Below are 25846 nucleotides of genomic sequence, written 5' to 3' on the forward strand. Positions count from 1 at the left end.
GACCAATTACTAGAGCTCGCGCACGCCAATTAAATTACCAGGTACTTTCGTTTCTTGGTAATGATTCTAATGTTCATGAGATTATGATGCTGCCTAAATTGGATACATTTGTTTTGCTTACAAATGAAGGTCCTAGCTTGGAGAAGGATGAACATTGGAGCAAGAACACGAATGGAGTTGATGGCATGCGCAAGGGGATCAAGAGCGGAGTTACAAGTGATGATTTCAGGACTTTGAAGCCGCCATAAGGAGTGCATGAAGCCTTGGACGAAATATACAAGATGCCACTTCATAATATTCGTCCATAGGCTATTCTAGGTGCTGCGTCACCTTATTAATGGGCCAGGCCCATGTAATTTCGAAATACTTAAGTATAGGCTATTTTTGGAGTCCGTATGTGTGGGGAAACAAGAGTTAGGGTTGGTTTCGGACCCCACCCTCAAGGGCCACGAAATTCCCCTCTCTTCCTCCATATATACAGCCCTTAGGGCGTCGTTTAGACTTGGGTTTTGTTTAGATTAAAAGTTCGCCATAGCTGCAACTTCGCGTACTTCGTTTGTGTCCAACGACCAGACCAAGACGTCACAGAACCCCACCTTGATCAATAAAGCTTTCATCTTATATTCGCAATATCCAGATTGCAATCTCAGCTTCTTGCTTGTTCTTCGTTTGCTCGCAGGAAAACAGGCCCTCGTGGTCAGGTTGATCGTGCTCCGGCGTGGTCAATAACCCCTCGGAAGTTGGTTTAGCGATTGCTAAGGCGCGACGTCTCGCACGTTCGTAGTCGGATCGTCAAGGTCGACTCCCACAGAAAACGATAGCCACCATCTCATCGAAACATCGGGACACCTTTGCCTCTATCAAGTGGTATCAGATTTCCAGGTTGCTCGGTGAGATTTTACAGTTTTTCGTAGATTAGATTGAGTCTGTTCTTCATACCTACAGTCCACGAAAAAGCCACAAAAAAAAATTAGGGTTAGTTCATCATATCCGAACCAATCTGAGCCTTTGCATAATCTTTTTAGGGTTTTTGCTTTGTTGAATTTGCGGTTGCATCGTCGTGTCAAGTTGCTGGTCTTAGAGTCTAGTCTTTTAGAGTTTCGAGTTCTGGTCATAAGTTGTCACGCCGCCATCATCATCGCCCATCTACCACTTTTGCTTATCCGCCACCGCTTTGAATCCATATCCATATACCACCACCAATCCGTATCCATATACTACCACCAATCTGTATTCATATACCACCACCGCTACCATATACCACCACCGCTGCCATATACCACAACCATATATCCACCACCAATCCGAGTTCTTCTCATATTAGGTTTGTTCTTGAGGTCAATCTCAATTCCGATTCGTGTTTCCTTGCCTGCGTAGGTCTCGGAAAAAAAAAAAAAGTCTGGAGACCCCCGGGCAGTTTTTAGGCCAAAATTTTCTCGGGCAAAATTTTTTTTCCCTATCCTATTTTTAGGCTTTTCTGAGTCTTTTGAGCCACGTGCCATCATAGTGATTTTTTGTCGCACTTTTTCGTCGTCGCTGCCCTGATTTCCGAAAAAAAAAAGTGGAAAATTTTTTTTCGTGCCCATACTATCTGTTTGACGAGGGAAGAGTTTTGAGACACTCACCGTTATAGTAATTTTTCGCAAAAAAAAAAAAAAAAGAGGAGCGCAACAAAAAAAAAAAAGAGGAGCGCAAAAAAAAAAAGGAGCGCAAAAAAAAAAGCGAAAAAAAAAGTTGCAGAGTGTGCTTTTCCCTTCTTTACGTGCAGCGCCGTGATTTTGTTAGTGTTCTAGGCTCGCGTCTCTAGCACGGTCTAGCCTAGGACCAGCACAGTACCGTCGTTGAGCGTTTATTCAACTTTGCATCTCTGAATTGATTATTGCTGACCCTTTTTGCTACCATACTATAAGCCTTCCCAGCTCCACATACCTCTACGTCGTGCGTTTGACTCTCCCTGGCAATCGCTCTATCCAAGCTTTTGAGAGTTTTGACTACAACGGTTGCCGATCACCGCCTGCTGCTGGGTAAGAACTGGTAAGAATTTGAGATTTGCTTGACGGATTTGTGACACCCGCCACCACCACCTCTTGTTAGTATTCTGTAGGATCATATTCTTGTGTGTTTTCTATTGTTGCTAACCATGGCAGGATCACAAGCCGACGAGACTGACTGGGAGAACATGACGAATCAGGAGTTGCATGATAAATTTCAGCAAATGATGAATGGACAGGTGCAGGATGTGCTAAACAGATTTGAAGAGGCCATGGAGAAGATAGATGACATGGAGAAGACGTTCGAAACAAAGCTCGATGACAGGTTTAATGAATTGCTCGCGCGTCTTCCACCACCACCACCGGCTGCACCTAACGCACCTCTACAACAACAACAACGACGACTACCTACACATCGTGAAACAGCCCTCCGCCGAGCGAGCCGTCTCCCTCTTGCACCTGGCCAAACTGTTGGTGCTGCTGTTGCTACTTCTGTGGCTCCTGCTGCTGATGCGGAGGAGGGTGATTTTGCTGGCGATTACGAGGATGAGGTTGATCAAAATCAGAACTACGTGCCACCACCAGCACAGCAACCATCAGGTCGTCCACATGCAAATAATGGCAATGGTAGGGCTCACCCTCAGGTACGAGATCATGACCATCTCCCTAAACTAAAATTGAATATTCCACCATTTGAGGGTAGATATGTTCCTGATATATATCTTACTTGGGAGTTAGAAACTGAACAACGATTTACATGTTTACAATATCCCGAGGAGAGACGTGTTCCTGCTGCTGTTTGTGCCTTCACTAGTTTTGCATGTGTTTGGTGGTCTGAGCATTGTAGATTATATCCCATTCCTGCTACTTGGGCTGCTTTGAAAACTGCTATGCGTACTCGTTGGGTTCCACCATATTATCAACGTGAATTACTTCAAAAATTGCAGCGCTTAAGACAGGGAAAAAATTCTGTAGAAGCATATTATCAGGAATTACAAACTGGCATGATTAGATGTGGTATTGTTGAGGAGAATGAAGCTATGCTTGCACGTTTTATGGGTGGATTAAATAGAGAGATTCAGACGATTCTAGAGTATAAGGAGTATACTAATATCACTCGTTTATTCCATCTTGCTTGTAAAGCTGAACGTGAAGTGCAGGATCGACAGGCATTGGCGCGGACTAACTTTTCTGCAGGTCGACCTTCTTCATGGACACCACGTGCATCATCTACTTCCACACGTTCTGCTTCACCGGCGCCTCCGTCGGCTGCCACCTCCAACCGTGATACAATAAAGCAGGCACAATCACCACTATCTGCCAAGAGCACACCTTCTGGGCCTGCAAAGAGCTCTTCTTCATCCATGGCATCAACAGGGCAGACACATGATATTATTTGTCGACGTTGCAAGGGTGGAGGTCATTATGCGAGAGAATGCCCATCTAAGCGTGTGATGATTGTTACTGAGGATGGTGGGTATGAGTCCGCTAGTGACTATGATGAGGAGACTTTGGCTCTTATTACACGTGACGAACACGGTGGAGACGATTCTGATCATGAGACGCAATACATGGCTCCTGAAGATGCTGACAGGTATGAATGTTTAGTTGCTCAACGTGTTTTGAGTGTGCAGGTTACACAAGCTGAGCAAAATCAGAGGCATAATTTGTTCCATACAAAGGGAGTTGTGAAGGAACGTTCTGTTCGCGTGATCATAGATGGAGGGAGTTGCAACAACTTGGCTAGCATCGAGATGGTGGAGAAGCTATCTCTCACCACAAGACCACATCCACATCCTTACTACATCCAATGGTTCAACAACAGCGGCAAGGTTAAGGTAACACGTACTGTTCGTGTGCATTTTAGTATCTCTACATATGCTGATTATGTTGATTGTGATGTGGTACCTATGCAAGCATGTTCCTTATTACTTGGTAGACCATGGCAATTTGATAAAAATTCTATTCACCATGGTAGAAACAATCAGTATACTCTTGTTCATAAGGATCAAAATATTACTTTGCTTCCTATGACTCCTGATTCCATTTTGAAAGATGATATTAATAGAGCTAATAAAGCAAAACAGGAGAAAACTAAGAGTGAAAATCAGATTGTGGCAAAAGAATTTGAGCAACAAATGCAGCCTAATAATAATAAACAATCTAGTGTTGCTTCTGAAATTAAATTGAAAAGTGCATGTTTACTTGCCACCAAATCTGATATTGATGATCTAGATTTTAGCAAATCTGTTTGCTATGCTTTTGTGTGCAAAGAGGCATTATTTTCATTCGAGGACGCGCCTTCCTCTTTGCCTCCTGCTGTCACTAACATTTTGCAGGAGTTCGCCGACGTCTTTCCACAAGACGTGCCACCGGGATTACCACCTATTCGCGGGATTGAGCATCAAATTGACTTAATTCCCGGTGCATCATTACCCAACCGTGCACCATACCGTACCAATCCAGAGGAGACGAAGGAGATTATGCGTCAAGTACAAGAACTGCTCGACAAAGGTTATATACGCGAATCCCTTAGTCCTTGTGCTGTTCCTATCATTTTAGTGCCGAAAAAGGATGGTACGTCGTGTATGTGCGTTGATTGTAGAGGCATTAATAATATTACTATTCGTTATCGTCATCCTATTCCTAGGCTAGATGATATGCTTGATGAATTGAGTGGCTCTACAATATTCTCCAAAGTTGATTTGCGTAGTGGTTACCATCAAATTCGTATGAAATTGGGAGATGAATGGAAAACAGCATTTAAAACTAAGTTTGGATTATATGAGTGGTTAGTCATGCCTTTTGGGTTAACTAATGCACCTAGTACTTTCATGAGGTTAATGAACGAAGTTTTACGTGCCTTCATTGGACGTTTTGTGGTAGTTTACTTTGATGACATATTGATTTATAGCAAATCTTTGGAGGACCATTTGGAACATTTACGTGCTGTTTTTATTGCTCTACGTGATGCACGTTTGTTTGGTAACCTTGGAAAGTGCACCTTTTGCACCGACCGAGTATCTTTTCTTGGCTATGTTGTTACTCCACAGGGAATTGAAGTTGATAAAGCCAAGATTGAAGCTATTGAGAGTTGGCCGCAGCCCAAAACGGTCACACAAGTGAGGAGTTTCCTTGGCCTCGCTGGTTTCTATAGGCGTTTTGTGAGAGATTTCAGCACCATTGCTGCACCTCTCAACGAGCTTACAAAGAAGGATGTACCTTTTGTTTGGGGTACCGCACAGGAAGAAGCCTTCACGGTATTGAAAGATAAGTTAACACATGCTCCTTTACTCCAACTTCCTAATTTCAATAAGACTTTTGAGCTTGAATGTGATGCTAGTGGAATTGGATTAGGAGGTGTGTTATTACAAGATGGAAAACCTGTTGCATACTTTTCTGAAAAATTGAGTGGGCCTAGTCTGAACTATTCTACTTATGATAAAGAATTATATGCTCTTGTTCGGACCTTAGAAACATGGCAACATTATTTATGGCCCAAGGAATTTGTTATACATTCTGATCATGAATCTTTGAAACACATTAAAAGTCAAGCAAAACTGAACCGTAGACATGCTAAATGGGTTGAATTCATTGAGACTTTCCCTTATGTCATTAAACACAAGAAGGGTAAAGAAAATGTTATTGCTGATGCCTTGTCTCGTCGTTATACTATGCTTTCACAACTTGACTTTAAAATATTTGGTTTGGAGACCATCAAGGATCAATATGTTAATGATGCTGAATTTAAAGATGTATTGCAGAATTGTAAGGAAGGGAGAACTTGGAACAAGTTCGTTCTTAACGATGGATTTGTGTTTCGTGCTAACAAGCTATGCATTCCAGCTAGCTCCGTTCGTCTTTTGTTATTGCAGGAGGCGCATGGAGGAGGATTAATGGGACATTTTGGCGTCAAGAAGACGGAGGATATACTTGCTACACATTTCTTTTGGCCAAAGATGAGACGGGATGTTGAGCGTTTTGTTGCTCGCTGCACTACCTGTCAAAGAGCTAAGTCACGACTCAATCCTCATGGTTTATATATGCCTTTGCCTGTACCTAGTGTTCCTTGGGAGGATATATCTATGGACTTTGTTTTAGGTTTACCTCGAACAAAGAAGGGGAGGGATAGCATATTTGTTGTCGTGGATAGGTTCTCGAAAATGGCACACTTTATACCATGTCATAAAAGCGATGATGCTGTTAATGTTGCTGATTTGTTCTTTCGTGAAATTATTCGCTTACATGGTGTGCCAAATACTATTGTTTCAGATCGTGATACTAAATTTCTTAGCCACTTTTGGAGATGTTTATGGGCTAAGTTGGGGACTAAGCTGCTTTTTAGTACTACTTGTCACCCCCAAACTGATGGACAAACTGAAGTAGTCAATAGAACATTGTCTACTATGCTTAGGGCTGTTTTGAAGAATAACAAGAAAATGTGGGAAGAATGCTTGCCTCATATTGAATTTGCTTATAATCGTTCATTGCATTCTACTACTAAGATGTGCCCTTTTGAAATTGTGTATGGTTTCCTACCTCGTGCACCTATTGATTTGTTGCCTCTTCCATCTTCGGAGAAGGTTAATTTTGATGCTAAAGAACGTTCTGAATTGATTTTAAAAATGCATGAGTTGACTAAGGAAAACATTGAGCGTATGAATGCTAAATATAAACTTGCTGGAGATAAGGGTAGAAAACATGTTGTGTTTGCACCTGGAGATCTTGTTTGGTTACATTTGCGTAAAGATAGATTTCCTAATCTGCGCAAATCAAAGCTAATGCCACGTGCTGATGGTCCTTTTAAGGTTTTAGAGAAAATAAATGATAATGCATATAAACTTGAGCTACCTGCAGATTTTGGGGTTAGTCCCACTTTTAACATTGCAGATTTGAAGCCTTATTTGGGTGAGGAAGATGAGCTTCCGTCGAGGACGACTTCATTTCAAGAAGGGGAGGATGATGAGGACATCAATACCATTGTTACACCCACAGCCCCTACTGTTACATATACTGGACCAATTACTAGAGCTCGCGCACGCCAATTAAATTACCAGGTACTTTCGTTTCTTGGTAATGATTCTAATGTTCATGAGATTATGATGCTGCCTAAATTGGATACATTTGTTTTGCTTACAAATGAAGGTCCTAGCTTGGAGAAGGATGAACATTGGAGCAAGAACACGAATGGAGTTGATGGCATGCGCAAGGGGATCAAGAGCGGAGTTACAAGTGATGATTTCAGGACTTTGAAGCCGCCATAAGGAGTGCATGAAGCCTTGGACGAAATATACAAGATGCCACTTCATAATATTCGTCCATAGGCTATTCTAGGTGCTGCGTCACCTTATTAATGGGCCAGGCCCATGTAATTTCGAAATACTTAAGTATAGGCTATTTTTGGAGTCCGTATGTGTGGGGAAACAAGAGTTAGGGTTGGTTTCGGACCCCACCCTCAAGGGCCACGAAATTCCCCTCTCTTCCTCCATATATACAGCCCTTAGGGCGTCGTTTAGACTTGGGTTTTGTTTAGATTAAAAGTTCGCCATAGCTGCAACTTCGCGTACTTCGTTTGTGTCCAACGACCAGACCAAGACGTCACAGAACCCCACCTTGATCAATAAAGCTTTCATCTTATATTCGCAATATCCAGATTGCAATCTCAGCTTCTTGCTTGTTCTTCGTTTGCTCGCAGGAAAACAGGCCCTCGTGGTCAGGTTGATCGTGCTCCGGCGTGGTCAATAACCCCTCGGAAGTTGGTTTAGCGATTGCTAAGGCGCGACGTCTCGCACGTTCGTAGTCGGATCGTCAAGGTCGACTCCCACAGAAAACGATAGCCACCATCTCATCGAAACATCGGGACACCTTTGCCTCTATCATTAAGCTGAGCATAGTTCGGATCGCCGAACTTAGCCTGTAGCAAAAATGGCTTACCAGCTGCAATCTCCCCTGCTTGCCGGATCTCCTCACGGGCTGCTCTGGATTCGGACCATGCTTCTCTCGCCTCTCATAGGGTCTTGTCAATTTCAGCCGTTTTGGCTTCATTCTCCTTCTCAAAGAGTTCACACCGGCTAGCAGCACTTTCTAGCTCGAGCGCCATCGTGGATATCTTCTCCTCGTCTTGACGCCGAGCAGCTCGTTCAGCTTTTAACTCAGCGGATGCCTTCTCGGCAGCCGCATTACTACACCGGGCCTGCTCCTTGGCCCGGGCTAGCTCCGCCACAAGAATTTCAATGGCGGCAGCACCATCTGCAGCCAGGCACAACTTTCAGTATCATGCTTATATCACAAAAATATATGTGCAGGGACTGCTCCGAATACATGCCTTGCGACTCGTCAAGACGCATATTGATTAACGTAATGTCATCCCCAGCTACATCAATCTTCCGTTGCAGCTTGACAATATCCGTAGTCTGGGAAGTAGCCAGGGGGGAAGCAACCTGTGTTTAAATTTAATGAGATTAGTCCTCAGATATTTCTTTTGATCCTCCGTTCGCTTCCTATGGGAAGCCAACCTGAGTCTCAGGGGCTACTGTCTATACACAGGTGTATTTTCTGAATAAAACACAATTGCACATATTACAGTACAAACCTCGAAGCCTCTCAGTAGACTCGCAAAGGCCTCATTCAATCCGATCTTTGCGGATAGGACCTTTTTAACCACCGTACCCATCAAGGTACGATGTTCCTCTGAAATGGACGCCTGCCGCAGCATGTTCGTCAAGATATCCGGGGCCTTTGGGTCTCCAGAGGCAGCCGTGAGAGTACAGTTACCCTTTGAAGGAATCCATTTATTTGTATCCGGCCGCATTCCAGATTGTTCGGGGTCTTCATTGCTGTTCCCCGGACCCTAGGCCGCCGAAGTATCACCTTTGTGTAGCGTCTTCATCACCACTTGTTGGTCGGGGGAGACCCTCCGCGACGACACCTCAAGGTCGTCTGCCCTATTGGACGGAGAAGCCGGTGGGGGCGTCTCGCTTTCCATCATCTTCGGGAGAAGGTCCCCCGAGGAGGATTGTTGAAGGGGACTGCGCATTGAGCTGCAAAAAATATATTCTAGGCATCATAAGAAAAGAACGGGATAGGTTTAAAACAACCTTCTTCACTTACGATTTGGCCGGAGGCTTGTCCTCGTCATGAGGCTACGCTTCGACGTCCTCCAGGCCCGGGCCGCCCCCCAGAGGCATCTTGCCTTGCTTAGGAGCCTGCTTCTCCCAATCTTCGGAGGCGGCCCTCTTCTTCCTGGGAGGGAAGGAGATAGTGCCCCCCCTTCACTTTTGTCTTTGGATGAGGGGATTTTTATTACACCGGACACAAATCTGAGGTTCCCTGGGAATAGAGGCCATCCTTGGTCCTCTTGCCCTCCGCCTCGTCCTCCTTCTCCGGCATCTGGTATGGTGCTGGGGCCAGCATCCTTGTTAGGACAGGATTCTCCGGACCCTCGGGCAGAGGGGCTGAACACATAATCAGTTCCGCCTTATTTATCCAGCCCTGGGAAAAGATAACTTGCTCAGTATCGTATTACTGTATGCATAACCACAAAGTATTCGAAAGTCAAGTGCTTACCGGGGTACCCGAACGATTACAGTTAAGGCCAGCGTCCTCAGCAGTATCCGGCCAATGTTTCCGCTTCCCGAAAAATAACTTCCACATCCCTTCGTGTGTGGCGCCGAAGAAGTGTTGGAGGGTTTGTGGTCCTTCTGGATTAAACTCCCACATGCGACGAGGCCTGCGCTGGCAGGGCAGGATTCGGCGAACTAACATCACTTGGATCACACTGATGAGATCGATATCTCTCTCAAGGAGGGTTCAGATGCGGCTTTGTAAGGTCCGCACTTCATCCACTAATCCCCAGTCTAGCCCTTTGTTGACCCATGACGCGAGATGTAATGGTGGGCCAGGACGGAAGGTGGGGGCAGCTACCCATTTAGCACTGCGGGGCTCTGTAATATAAAACCACTCCCGCTGCCAGTAATTGGAAGCCTCGGTAAAAGAACCTTTTGGCCAGGGAGTGTTGGTGAGTTGGCTGATTGTAGCACCACCGCACTCCGCCTGTTCCCCGTCGACTACCTTCGGCTTCACACTAAAGGTCTTGAGCCATAAGCCGAAGTGTGGGGGGATTCGAAGGAAGGCCTCGCATGTAATGATAAACGCCGAGACATGGAGGATAGAGTCCGGGGTAAGATCATGAAAATCTAGTCCGTAATAAAACATTAGCCCTCGAACAAAGGGGTGAAGAGCAAACCCTAACCCCCAGAGGATGTGGGAGATGAATACCACCCTCTCGCTGGATCTGGGGGGTCGGAATAACTTGTCCTTGAGCAGGAAGCCGGTGGTGGATCTCTGCGGTCAGATATCTGGCCGCCCGAAGCTTTGTGATATCCTCCTCTGTAACGGAGGAAGCCACCCGTCGGCCTTGGGAGCTGGATCCCGACATGATGGGAAGGCTGAAAGCAATGGAGTCGAACCTTGGGTGCTGGAACTCGGGGTTGGGGAGGCTTAGGAGAGGTGTGGCATAAAAAGAAAACCCTTGGTTCCTTTATAAACACCTCCAGTATTGAACGTCTCCTCCTAAGCCTAAAGAACCTGCCTATTCCTAAGGAATCCTTCTCACAGACAGTTGGGTTACCCACGCTCGTATTGATGAAAATCCCATAATAAGGGGACACGATCTCTGCTTTAACAAGACGTGCCAATGACAACCGCATCTCGAAACATGGGGGTGAAAAATGGTTCGAAATTATGACCGGACAGGTGTGACATCGCATTACTAAAGTTGTCAGCAGATTGGACTCATGTGTTATTATATTCTCTCTGCGGTCATGTGCGGTGTGTGATGTAGGTCCGGACACGATCAATTCGTCCGGGGAATATTCGGGAGTTCGGAAGGAGGAACCCGCCTTGCAATGCCGAAGACAACACTACGCGCCGGATACCTCGTCGTTGAAGCCATGTTCAGGGGCTACTGAGGGAGTCCTGGACTAAGGGGTCCTCGGGCGTCCTTATCTATGGGCCGGACTGATGGGCTGTGAAGATATGAAGACCAAAGACTGTACCCGTGTCCGGATAAGACTCTCCTTAGTGTGGAAGGCAAGCTTGGCGAACAACTATGAAGATTCCATCTTATGTAACCGACTCTATGTAACCCTAGATCCCCCCGGTGTCTATATAAACCGGAGGGTGTAGTCCGGAAAGGATATACTCAATACCGTAGTCATACAGGCTAGACTCCTAGGGTTTAGCCATTACCATCTTGTGGTAGATCAACTCTTGTAATACTCATACTCATCAAGATCAATCAAGCAGGAAGTAGGGTATTACCTCCATAGAGAGGGCCTGAACCTGGGTAAACATCGTGTCCCATGTCTCCTGTTACCATCAACCTTAGACGCACAGTTCGGGACCCCCTACCCGAGATCCGCCGGTTTTGACACCGACGGCAGGGCTCCTGATGTCCCACTCCTTCATTACCTGATTGACCACCAAATCTGAGTTGCCGTAGACCATCAGGCGATGGACGCCGAGTGAGATGGCCATACGCAACCCATAAAGAAGTGCTTCATTCTCAGCTTCATTGTTTGAGGAGTCGAAGTGAATCTGGAGGACATAACTGAGCTTGTCGCCTCTTGGGGATACCAAGACCACTCGAACACTCGAACCATTCAACATCTTGGACCCATCAAATAACATAGTCCAATGTTCCGAGTGAACCTGAGTCGGTTGTTACTGTTCAATCCATTCGGCCAGGAAATCTGCTATTGCCTGAGACTTGATTGCTTTCTTTGCTTCGAACTTGATATCCAAAGGAACGAGTTCAATCGCCCATTTGGCCACTCGACCGGTTGCATCTCGATTGTTCAACTTTCTGACAATGGAGCGTCGCTAACGACTGAAACCGAGTGGTCTGTGAAGTAATGTGCAACTTTCTTCATGGTCAAATAAATCCCGTAGACAAGCCTCTGGTAATGTGGATACCTTTGCTTGGATGGAGTCAAGACTTCAGAGATATAGTACACTGTGTGTTGAACTTTGTAGGCTTTGCCTTCTTCTCCTCGCTCGACTGTGAGCACTGTGCCGACAACTTGTCCAGTAGCTGCGATATATAACAATAGAGGCTCTTTACAGACTGGGGCAGCAAGCACCGGCTGGGTGGAAAGCAGGGCTTTGAGCTCTACAAATGCTGCTTCAGCTTCGGGAGTCCACTCGAACTTGTCAGACTTCTTCATCAGTCGGTAACGAGGCAATGCCTTTTCACCGAGACGAGAGATAGGCGACTCCCTCTCCTAGGAGACTCCCTCTCCTAGGCGCCCACCGCCAGTGACCACTCCGGCCCCGGCGGCCACCCTCCTGCCACTGGCCACTCCGGCCGTGGCAGCCACCACGACGTCATGGAGAGTCTCCTCCATTGGGACTTCTCTCTGGGCTTGGCGATTGAATCTCAAGTACGTGAAAAGTTTGGGTCCATGGTGCACTTCTCATTGGCCAACCCTAGATCCTCCAAGGAATTCTTCCTGTTCGTGTCGTTCTCCTCGGCATCATTTTCCTTGACAGAGGAATCAGTGGCCCTCGCGCTGCAATCATGCATTGGTGGTCTCAGTTTGGGTTTTAGGGTTTTGCGGCTAAGTGATCGCCGTTTTCGGTTTTCTATGGCCTCGAATCGTGTGGGACACTTTATCTATGGGCTTAAGGATCGGATCTGGCCAAAATTCATTTGTCATTTTCATCTCTTTCGTGGTGAAATTGAATCAGGCATTGATCGATCGGGGAATGGTTGGCATGCGGATAGCTATCTTCCTGAGGTTGGTTTTCGCTCAATAGCTGTTAAATCTAAGTGGCTTCAAGATCAGCAAAGCAAGGTTGATCAATTCCCTTTGTCTAAGCGGAGTGATGAGCATAGTTCTTCGCCGGAGTTGAGTTTGAGTTCGGCTTCGGCAGCCGAGAGCATCTCTTTTGGAAAGTTCAATTTTCCGATTATTTCGGATCCGGAGCTGAATATTCGGCTGGGTGATTTTGTTTGCAATCAAAAGGATAATCTGCATTCTATTGCCCCATTCTTTAAGGGATCTCGTTTCAGGGAAATTTACTGGAATTCCATCTCGGATGAAAAATTATATCATATTATGGATGGTTGGCAAGCTGGTTATTCTGATGTTGATGTTTTGTCTATGGTCCAAATCAAGGATGTGCCAACTCAAGAGTATATTGACTCTCGATTGTTGAAATGTCTCAAGTGCTTGCGTCATGGTCATCTTGCTCCAGACTGCCTAGGTATCTTTTGCCAACGCTGTATTCGTTCCATCGATCAATGTTTGTGTTCAGATATCCCATATGACCAGATAGATGCATGCATATTGGGCCGTAATTCATCGTTATGCCTAGCGTGTACCCAACGAGGACATTCTGCCATTAGCTCTCCTGGGCTTAAGAGATGTAGAAATTGCAACTACTTGGGTCATATGCTATGCAGTGGAGGTTGGAATGGGCCAAAATATTTTTGGCGGCCAAGATCTTTAAACAAACTTTGCCATTGTGTGGGGAACGGAATAATATCCGCCACCCAGGTTTGCGGGATATACATGGTGAAAATCGGGATCGTGTGTGGAAAGTGAAACAGAAAATCCTTAATACAAGTGACACGGCTGACCCTCATTGCTTGTCGATACGACTTCCTCCCCCCGCAGCTGTCAACTCCACCACCCCGGGGGCCCAATCAGATGCAGTCCTCCCAGTTTCGTGCACCTCCTCTTCCTCCCCTGTTCTTGCCTCGCCCTCCCCTGCTCCAAACACATCCGAGCCCTCGAAAAACCCTAGTGGTGCCGCCATGGCGAACTTTCCGGTCTGGCCATTCGCCTTCACCCTCATCGGCGCCCACATTGAGCGCAGACCAGATCATCGGCTTCAGAGAAGCACTATGGTTGTTGATGAGCCACCTCTGAATCACGATAGGTACGCTTTGATAGAGATCACCCCCCAATACCAGATCATTAGAAGAGGTTTTGGCTAGAGGAGGTTTGTCGCATCATTAGGGAGGATCTTGAGTATCAGATCGTGGATGAGTTTGTCTATCCGATTGCCATTGGTTGCGTGGCTTTTCTTGATGTTCAGAGTAGAGATGCAACCATTATAGAGGGGCCGCATGCTCTAATCGAATATTCTTATTTTTCCCTGATCCCTCATGATGAAGGGATTAACATGAGAATGCCTGCATTTGAATATGAAGTTTGGATAATGATGCTTGCTTTCCCTATGGATTACATGACTGAACACTATGTTCATAAGGCGGTTTCTAGGTTTGGTAAGCTTCTTGCTTGGCCAAGACCGAACGAGAACAAAGTTAGAATTCTTGTCAAGTGCCACATCAAAGATGTTGCTGAAGTTCCCCATAGTCTGGTCGTCATCAAAGTTGGGTTGCTGCCGGGACTGGGTCGTTCCTGGTCTATCCCTGTTTATGTGTTCAATGGTAGAAACACAGTGTCAGGTCTGTGAGGGAATGAGGATACTCCACCACTCCTGAATGCGTCTCCACACCCATATGCACTGCCCTACTATACTATCATGCAGCAGGCCAGGATAGATGAGATGGAGGCCCAGCAGGCTGCTAATGAAGCCATTTGGAATGGCAATGAACAAGCTCAGGAACAGGTGCAGGACAATGGCTGGAGAGCCTGGCCAATTATACCACCCCCGTACGCTGGATTCAGTTTCAGAACATACTTTGAGTATGATGGGCCGTCCCTGATGGATGGTGTGCCGCAAGAGCACAACCTAGTGGACAACCTCTCTGATGCTTGGTCTGAATACTCATATGTGGAAGAGTTAGGTGACAACTTCATCAATGGTGTTCCTGATGCTCAGTATGCTTTCGTCATAGGTGGAGGTTCGGTAACTGCTGTGTTGATGACTGTTGACGTTCAACTGCTTTGTTGGATGGGTGGCATGCTCAAAAGGATTTATACTCGCTCCATATTACCACCACAGTCTCCCAGGACAGTCTGCTTCCCACTCAATCCCTTCACCGTTATTCAGTTTCAGATTGATTGTGTGTGCATGGCTCTACTCGCCCAGGTGATGCTTGAATCTGATGTCCTTGGACGCATCTTCAGGGCAACTTTCTGCATGGGCATGGTGATCGATTTGTCTTCTTCGGTGGAAGGAATAACCTGCAACTCCGCTGTGCCAGTTTTGGAGGAGCCACTAGATGTTCCTCCGACCCTGCAGGATGTGCCAGATGGTGTGGATCGTGTCATGGACCCGATTGGTCATATGATGCTCAACGAGCCGGCCCATGTGGACACTGTCCTCCTCCGTCGTAGTGCACGTTCGAACAAATATGATGGGTTCAGGGTCCCTCCTGTTTCGGATAAGAGAACTACAACTTCCAAGGTCAAACCTAGGAAGGACCCATCTATTCCCTGCCCCCTAATGGCAACATGCCTAGCTTGGGGAGACATGACAAGGTATCTAATGTTATCCCGCCTCATACTTCCATCCATGCTATTCAATCCATAGGCACTAATATGTGTGGTGTAGATCCGAGTCAGTTAAGCAAGCAGAAGCTGCTCTCTATTCAAGGTGGGCAGAAGAGCGAGGACACGGATCCCGATGTAGCTTAAGGCATGGAAGGTGCCGTGCTGGAATGTCCGAGGGATCAACTTGGAAAAAAAATAGTTGGCACTGCGTAATGCTATAAGTAGTAGTGGTTGTTCAGTTATCTGTTTGCAAGAAACTAAGCGCGTTACCTTTGATGCTACTTTTGTTAAACTATTCTGTCCTAAAAAATTCGATAAGTTTGAGGTGGTGCCCTCCCAGGGGGCCTCTGGTGGATTAATTGTGCTGTGGGACAGCTCTGTGTTCACTAGCAATGTGTTTTGCTCTGAATCTTTTGCTTTGGATATTCAGTTTACTTCTATGCAAACAGCCAGGAATTGGAAACTTATAAATGTGTATGGCCCATGTGCTGGGCCAGGCAGAGTTGATTTCACCTCATGGTTGTTCGAGCTGGATATACCTGATGATGAGGATTGGCTAATATGTGGTGATTTCAACTACATTAGAGCGCTTGATAATCGCAACAAACGAGGGGGTGATGCTAATGACATGCTTACTTTTAACGATTTCATTCAATCGCAGGCGCTTGTCGAGCTACCTATTAAGGGTAGGCAGTACACGTGGAGTAACATGCAAACTGAGCCTCTGCTTGAGCAAATGATGAGGACATCAATACCATTGTTACACCCACAGCCCCTACTGTTACATATACTGGACCAATTACTAGAGCTCGCGCACGCCAATTAAATTACCAGGTACTTTCGTTTCTTGGTAATGATTCTAATGTTCATGAGATTATGATGCTGCCTAAATTGGATACATTTGTTTTGCTTTCAAATGAAGGGCCTAGCTTGGAGAAGGATGAACATTGGAGCAAGAACACGCATGAAGTTGATGGCATGCGCAAGGGGATCAAGAACGGAGTTACAAGTGATGATTTCAGGACTTTGAAGCCGCCATAAGGAGTGCATGAAGCCATGGACGAAATATACAAGATGCCACTTCATAATATTCGTCCATAGGCTATTCTAGGTGCTGCGTCACCTTATTAATGGGCCAGGCCCATGTAATTTCGAAATACTTAAGTATAGGCTATTTTTAGAGTCCGTATGTGTGGGGAAACAAGAGTTAGGGTTGGATTCGGACCCCACCCTCAAGGGCCACGAAATTCCCCTCTCTTCCTCCATATATACAGCCCTTAGGGCGTCGTTTAGACTTTGGGTTTTGTTTAGATTAAAAGTTCGCCATAGCTGCAACTTCGCGTACTTCGTTTGTGTCCAACGACCAGACCAAGACGTCACAGAACCCCACCTTGATCAATAAAGCTTTCATCTTATATTCGCAATATCCAGATTGCAATCTCAGTTTCTTGCTTGTTCTTCGTTTGCTCGCAGGAAACAGGCCCTCGTGGTCAGGTTGATCGTGCTCCGGCGTGGTCAATAACCCCTCGGAAGTTGGTTTAGCGATTGCTAAGGCGCGACGTCTCGCACGTTCGTAGTCGGATCGTCAAGGCCGACTCCCACAGAAAACGATAGCCACCATCTCATCGAAACATCTGGACACCTTTGCCTCTATCAAGTGGTATCAGATTTCCAGGTTGCTCGGTGAGATTTTACAGTTTTTCGTAGATTAGATCGAGTCTGTTCTTCATACCTACAGTCCACGAAAAAGCCACACAAAAAAAAAATTAGGGTTAGTTCATCATATCCGAACCAATCTGAGCCTTTGCATAATCTTTTTAGGGTTTTTGCTTTGTTGAATTTGCGGTTGCATCGTCGTGTCAAGTTGCTGGTCTTAGAGTCTAGTCTTTTAGAGTTTCGAGTTCTGGTCATAAGTTGTCACGCTGCCGCCGCACCATCATCATCGCCCATCTACCACTTTTGCTTATCCGCCACCGCTCTGAATCCTTATCCATATACCACTACCAATCCGTATCCATATACCACCATCAATCTCTATCCATATACCACCACCGCTACCATATACCACCACCGCTGCCATATACCACAACCATATATCCACCACCAATCCGAGTTCTTCTCCTATTCGGTTTGTTCTTGAGATCAATCTCAATTCCGATTCGTGTTTCCTTGCCTGCGTAGGTCTCGAAAAAAAAAAAGAGTCTGGAGACCCCCGGGCAGTTTTTAGGCCAGAATTTTCACGGGCAAAAATATTTTTTCCCTATCCTATTTTTAGGCTTTTCTGAGTCTTTTGAGCCACGTGCCATCATAGTGATTTTTTGTCGCACTTCTTCGTCGTCGCTGCCCTGATTTCCGAAAAAAAGTGAAAATTTTTTTTCGTCCCATCCTATCAGTTTGACGAGGGAAGAGTTTTGAGACACTCGCCATTATAGTAATTTTTCGCAAAAAAAAAGGAGCGCAAAAAAAAGAGGAGCGCAAAAAAAAAGCGAAAAAAAAAGTTCCAGAGTGTGCTTTTCCCTTGTTTACGTGCAGCGCCGTGATTTTGTTAGTGTTCTAGGCTCGCGTCTCTAGCACGGTCTAGCCTAGGACTAGCACAGTACCGTCGTTGAGCGTTTATTCAACTTTGCATCTCTGAATTGATTATTGCTGACCCTTTTTGCTACCATACTATAAGCCTTCCCAGCTCCACATACCTCTACGTCGTGCGTTTGACTCTCCCTGGCAATCGCTCTATCCAAGCTTTTGAGAGTTTTGACTATAACGGTTGCCGATCACCGCCTGCTGCTGGGTAAGAACTGGTAAGAATTTGAGATTTGCTTGACGGATTTGTGACACCCGCCACCACCACCTCTTGTTAGTATTCTGTAGGATCATATTCTTGTGTGTTTTCTATCGTTGCTAACCATGGCAGGATCACAAGCCGACGAGACTGACTGGGAGAACATGACGAATCAGGAGTTGCATGATAAATTTCAGCAAATGATGAATGGACAGGTGCAGGATGTGCTAAACAGATTTGAAGAGGCATGGAGAAGATAGACGACATGGAGAAGACGTTCGAAACAAAGCTCGATAACAGGTTTAATGAATTGCTCGCGCGTCTTCCACCACCACCACCGGCTCCACCTAACGCACCTCTACAACAACAACAACGACGACTACCTACACATCGTGAAACAGCCCTCCGCCGAGCGAGCCGTCTCCCTCTTGCACCTGGCCAAACTGTTGGTGCTGCTGTTGCTACTTCTGTGGCTCCTGCTGCTGATGCGGAGGAGGATGATTTTGCTGGCGATTACGAGGATGAGGTTGATCAAAATCAGAACTACGTGCCACCACTAGCACAGCAACCATCAGGTCGTCCACATGCAAATAATGGCAATGGTAGGGCTCACCCTCAGGTACGAGATCATGACCATCTCCCTAAACTAAAATTGAATATTCCACCATTTGAGGGTAGATATGTTCCTGATATATATCTTACTTGGGAGTTAGAAACTGAACAACGATTTACATGTTTACAATATCCCGAGGAGAGACGTGTTCCTGCTGCTGTTTGTGCATTCACTAGTTCTGCATGTGTTTGGTGGTCTGAGCATTGTAGATTATATCCTATTCCGGCTACTTGGGCTGCTTTGAAAACTGCTATGCGTACTCGTTGGGTTCCACCATATTATCAACGTGAATTACTTCAAAAATTGCAGCGCTTAAGACAGGGAAAAAATTCTGTAGAAGAATATTATCAGGAATTACAAACTGGCATGATTAGATGTGGTATTGTTGAGGAGAATGAAGCTATGCTTGCACGTTTTATGGGTGGATTAAATAGAGAGATTCAGACGATTCTAGAGTATAAGGAGTATACTAATATCACTCGTTTATTCCATCTTGCTTGTAAAGCTGAACGTGAAGTGCTGGATCGACAGGCATTGGCACGGACTAACTTTTCTGCAGGTCGACCTTCTTCATGGACACCACGTGCATCATCTACTTCCACACGTTCTGCTTCACCGGCGCCTCCGTCGGCTGCCACCTCCAACTGTGATACAATAAAGCAGGCACAATCACCACTATCTGCCAAGAGCACACCTTCTCGGCCTGCAAAGAGCTCTTCTTCATCCATGGCATCAACAGGGTAAACACATGATATTATTTGTCGACGTTGCAAGGGTGGAGGTCATTATGCGAGAGAATGCCCATCTAAGCGTGTGATGATTGTTACTGAGGATGGTGGGTTTGAGTCCGCTAGTGACTATGATGAGGAGACTTTGGCTCTTATTACACGTGACGAACACGGTGGAGACGATTCTGATCATGAGACGCAATACATGGCTCCTGAAGATGCTGACAGATATGAATGTTTAGTTGCTCAACGTGTTTTGAGTGTGCAGGTTACACAAGCTGAGCAAAATCAGAGGCATAATTTGTTCCATACAAAGGGAGTTGTGAAGGAACGTTCTGTTCGCGTGATCATAGATGGAGGGAGTTGCAACAACTTGGCTAGCATCGAGATGGTGGAGAAGCTATCTCTCACCACAAGACCACATCCACATCCTTACTACATCCAATGGTTCAACAACAGCGGCAAGGTTAAGGTAACACGTACTGTTCGTGTGCATTTTAGTATCTCTACATATGCTGATTATGTTGATTGTGATGTGGTACCGATGCAAGCATGTTCCTTATTACTTGGTAGACCATGGCAATTTGATAAAAATTCTATTCACCATGGTAGAAACAATCAGTATACTCTTGTTCATAAGGATAAAAATATTACTTTGCTTCCTATGACTCCTAATTCCATTTTGAAAGATGATATTAATAGAGCTAATAAAGCAAAACAGGAGAAAACTAAGAGTGAAAATCAGATTGTGGCAAAAGAATTTGAGCAACAAATGCAGCCTAATAATAATAAACAATCTAGTGTTGCTTCTGAAATTAAATTGAAAAGTGCATGTTTACTTGCCACCAAATCTGATATTGATGATCTAGATTTTAGCAAATCTGTTTGCTATGCTTTTGTGTGCAAAGAGGCATTATTTTCATTCGAGGACGTGCCTTCCTCTTTGCCTCCTGCTGTCACTAACATTTTGCAGGAGTTCGCCGACGTCTTTCCACAAGACGTGCCACCGGGATTACCACCTATTCGCGGGATTGAGCATCAAATTGACTTAATTCCCGGTGCATCATTACCCAACCGGGCACCATACCGTACCAATCCAGAGGAGACGAAGGAGATTATGCGTCAAGTACAAGAACTGCTCGACAAAGGTTATATACGCGAATCCCTTAGTCCTTGTGCTGTTCCTATCATTTTAGTGCCGAAAAAGGATGGTACGTCGCGTATGTGCGTTGATTGTAGAGGCATTAATAATATTACTATTCGTTATCGTCATCCTATTCCTAGGCTAGATGATATGCTTGATGAATTGAGTGGCTCTACAATATTCTCCAAAGTTGATTTGCGTAGTGGTTACCATCAAATTCGTATGAAATTGGGAGATGAATGGAAAACAACATTTAAAACTAAGTTTGGATTATATGAGTGGTTAGTCATGCCTTTTGGGTTAACTAATGCACCTAGTACTTTCATGAGGTTAATGAACGAAGTTTTACGTGCTTTCATTGGACGATTTGTGGTAGTTTACTTTGATGACATATTGATTTATAGCAAATCTTTGGAGGAACATTTGGAACATTTACGTGCTGTTTTTATTGCTCTACGTGATGCACGTTTGTTTGGTAACCTTGGAAAGTGCACCTTTTGCACCGACCGAGTATCTTTTCTTGGCTATGTTGTTACTCCACAGGGAATTGAAGTTGATAAAGCCAAGATTGAAGCTATTGAGAGTTGGCCGCAGCCCAAAACGGTCACACAAGTGAGGAGTTTCCTTGGCCTCGCTGGTTTCTATAGGCGTTTTGTGAGAGATTTCAGCACCATTGCTGCACCTCTCAACGAGCTTACAAAGAAGGATGTACCTTTTGTTTGGGGTACCGCACAGGAAGAAGCCTTCACGGTATTGAAAGATAAGTTGACACATGCTCCTTTACTCCAACTTCCTAATTTCAATAAGACTTTTGAGCTTGAATGTGATGCTAGTGGAATTGGATTAGGAGGTGTGTTATTACAAGATGGAAAACCTGTTGCATACTTTTCTGAAAAATTGAGTGGGCCTAGTCTGAACTATTCTACTTATGATAAAGAATTATATGCTCTTGTTCTGACCTTAGAAACATGGCAACATTATTTATGGCCCAAGGAATTTGTTATACATTCTGATCATGAATCTTTGAAACACATTAAAAGTCAAGCAAAACTGAACCGTCGACATGCTAAATGGGTTGAATTCATTGAGACTTTCCCTTATGTGATTAAACACAAGAAGGGTAAAGAAAATGTTATTGCTGATGCCTTGTCTCGTCGTTATACTATGCTTTCACAACTTGACTTTAAAATATTTGGTTTGGAGACCATCAAGGATCAATATGTCAATGATGCTGAATTTCAAGATGTATTGCAGAATTGTAAGGAAGGGAGAACTTGGAACAAGTTCGTTCTTAACGATGGATTTGTGTTTCGTGCTAACAAGCTATGCATTCCAGCTAGCTCCGTTCGTATTTTGTTGTTGCAGGAGGCGCATGGAGGAGGATTAATGGGACACTTTGGCGTCAAGAAGACGGAGGATATACTTGCTACACATTTCTTTTGGCCAAAGATGAGACGGGATGTTGAGCGTTTTGTTGCTCGCTGCACTACATGTCAAAGAGCTAAGTCACGACTCAATCCTCATGGTTTATATATGCCTTTGCCTGTACCTAGTGTTCCTTGGGAGGATATATCTATGGACTTTGTTTTAGGTTTACCTAGAACAAAGAAGGGGAGGGATAGCATATTTGTTGTCGTGGATAGGTTCTCGAAAATGGCACACTTTATACCATGTCATAAAAGCGATGATGCTGTTAATGTTGCTGATTTGTTCTTTCGTGAAATTATTCGCTTACATGGTGTGCCAAATACTATTGTTTCAGATCGTGATACTAAATTTCTTAGCCACTTTTGGAGATGTTTATGGGCTAAGTTGGGGACTAAGCTGCTTTTTAGTACTACTTGTCACCCCCAAACTGATGGACAAACTGAAGTAGTCAATAGAACATTGTCTACTATGCTTAGGGCTGTTTTGAAGAATAACAAGAAAATGTGGGAAGAATGCTTGCCTCATATTGAATTTGCTTATAATCGTTCATTGCATTCTACTACTAAGATGTGCCCTTTTGAAATTGTGTATGGTTTCCTACCTCGTGCACCTATTGATTTGTTGCCTCTTCCATCTTCGGAGAAGGTTAATTTTGATGCTAAAGAACGTTCTGAATTGATTTTAAAAATGCATGAGTTAACTAAGGAAAACATTGAGCGTATGAATGCTAAATATAAACTTGCTGGAGATATGGGTAGAAAACATGTTGTGTTTGCACCTGGAGATCTTGTTTGGTTACATTTGCGTAAAGATAGATTTCCTAATCTGCACAAATCAAAGCTAATGCCACGTGCTGATGGTCCTTTTAAGGTTTTAGAGAAAATAAATGATAATGCATATAAACTTGAGCTACCTGCAGATTTTGGGGTTAGTTCCACTTTTAATATTGCAGATTTGAAGCCTTATTTGGGTGAGGAAGATGAGCTTCCGTCGAGGACGACTTCATTTCAAGAAGGGGAGGATGATGAGGACATCAATACCATTGTTACACCCACAGCCCCTACTGTTACATATACTGGACCAATTACTAGAGCTCGCGCACGCCAATTAAATTACCAGGTACTTTCGTTTCTTGGTAATGATTCTAATGTTCATGAGATTATGATGCTGCCTAAATTGGATACATTTGTTTTGCTTTCAAATGAAGGGCCTAGCTTGGAGAAGGATGAACATTGGAGCAAGAACACGCATGAAGTTGATGGCATGCGCAAGGGGATCAAGAACGGAGTTACAAGTGATGATTTCAGGACTTTGAAGCCGCCATAAGGAGTGCATGAAGCCATGGACGAAATATACAAGATGCCACTTCATAATATTCGTCCATAGGCTATTCTAGGTGCTGCGTCACCTTATTAATGGGCCAGGCCCATGTAATTTCGAAATACTTAAGTATAGGCTATTTTTAGAGTCCGTATGTGTGGGGAAACAAGAGTTAGGGTTGGTTTCGGACCCCACCCTCAAGGGCCACGAAATTCCCCTCTCTTCCTCCATATATACAGCCCTTAGGGCGTCGTTTAGACTTTGGGTTTTGTTTAGATTAAAATTTCGCCATAGCTGCAACTTCGCGTACTTCGTTTGTGTCCAACGACCAGACCAAGACGTCACAGAGCCCCACCTTGATCAATAAAGCTTTCATCTTATATTCGCAATATCCAGATTGCAATCTCAGTTTCTTGCTTGTTCTTCGTTTGCTCGCAGGAAACAGGCCCTCGTGGTCAGGTTGATCGTGCTTCGGCGTGGTCAATAACCCCTCGGAAGTTGGTTTAGTGATTGCTAAGGCGCGACGTCTCGCACGTTCGTAGTCGGATCGTCAAGGTCGACTCCCACAGAAAACGATAGCCACCATCTCATCGAAACATTGGGACACCTTTGCCTCTATCAGCAAATTGACTGGTTCTTCACCTCGTCGAATTGGACATCTAATTATCCTAACACCACAGTGGGACCCCTTCCCAAGTCGGTGTCAGATCACACGCCTTGCATGATCTCGATAGAAACCTTTGTCCCTAAAAGTAAGGTGTTTAGGTTTGAAAACTTCTGGATCTCCCACCCAGGATTCTTTGATGTGGTCCAGTCTACTTGGGAGAAATATTGCTATGCACCCAATTCGGCAAAACTGTTGTGCAAGAAGTTTAAGAATTTGAGATATGCTCTTAAACGTTGGAGCAGACATATCTCTCGGTTGAACCTGTGCATCGATAACTCCAACTGGGCGCTTCTAGAACTTGATAATAGCGAGGATAAAAGGTCTCTCACAGTACCTGAAGCCAACTTTAGGTTGATTCTCAAAGATCATCTGGTAATTCTCCCCGGGTATAAACGAGAATACTGGAAGAAGAGGTATACTGTCCGATGGTTCAGTTGTGGAGGTGATAACACCAAACTCTTTCACTCAGCGGCGTCTGAAAGATATCACAAAAACTCCATAGCTTCACTCAAACTCCAGGATGGTACGGTGGTGACTGACCATATAGGCAAAGCGAAAGAACTCTTTGATACATACAAGGAGAGATTGGGTAGAAAGGGGGAGTATGAAATGAAGTTTATCTGACAAGAATCATTAAGAAGGTTGAGGGTCTAGATGAATTAACCAAACCTTTCACGCATGAAGAGATTGACAGAGTGGTTCGTGAGATGCCCTCTGATAGAGCCCCGGGCCCCGATGGATTTAATGGCTGCTTTCTGAAGTCATGCTGACATATCATCAAAGAAGATTTCTACAGACTGTGCAAAGACTTCTATGATGGTGCTATAGATCTTCAGAGCCTGAATTCTGGTTACGTAACGCTCATCCCAAAGACCCATTCACCAGAAACTACTAACGATTTTAGGCCCATCACATTACTTAATTGTTGTTTGAAACTCATAACTAAATTGCTTGCTAATCGCCTGCAGAAAATTGTGCTTAAGATCATCCATCGGAACCAGTACGGATTTCGCAAAGGGAGATCCATCCAGGACTGCTTGGCCTGGGCATTTGAATACATCCACCAATGCCAAGCATCAGGGAGGGCCTACCGTATTCTGAAACTTGACTTCACAAAAGCATTTGATACTATCCAGCATGAGCTGATGATTGAGATCATGCGTCATATGGGCTTTGATGATAAGTGGCTGGGGTGGATCAAATGCATCTTTTCCTCGGGAAGCTCTGCGGTGCTGCTTAATGGCACCCCCGGGGAGCAGTTTGAATGCCTTTGTGGGGTTCGACAGGGCGATCTGCTATCGCCTCTGATCTTCGTCCTTGCAACGGATATATTATAGTTGGTGATCAATGATGCCAGTCGGACAGGACTGCTCCGATTTCCCCTGCCCACTTCAGACAGTGACTACCCCGTGATTCAATATGCTGACAATATGATCGTTGTCCTCCCTGCATGTACCTCACAAGCGCATGTGTTGAGGAATATTTTGGTCGACTACGCGACATCGGTGGGCCTCAAGATCAACTTCCACAAAATCAACTCTGGTGCCCATGAACCTTGATCCTGCGTAGGCGACATGAATTGCAACTATCTTTGGCTGCTCAATTGGCCAGATGCCGTTTACGTATCTTGGCCTGCCCATGGGCACCACGCGCTCGAGTGTAATTGACCTCATGCCACTGGTGATCTCGGTTCAGAGGAGAGTTCCG

Source organism: Triticum urartu, chromosome 5A (genome assembly GCF_056163025.1).
Source record: "Triticum urartu cultivar PI428250 chromosome 5A, HENAU_Tu73, whole genome shotgun sequence".
Classification (NCBI taxonomy): Eukaryota; Viridiplantae; Streptophyta; class Magnoliopsida; order Poales; family Poaceae; genus Triticum; species Triticum urartu.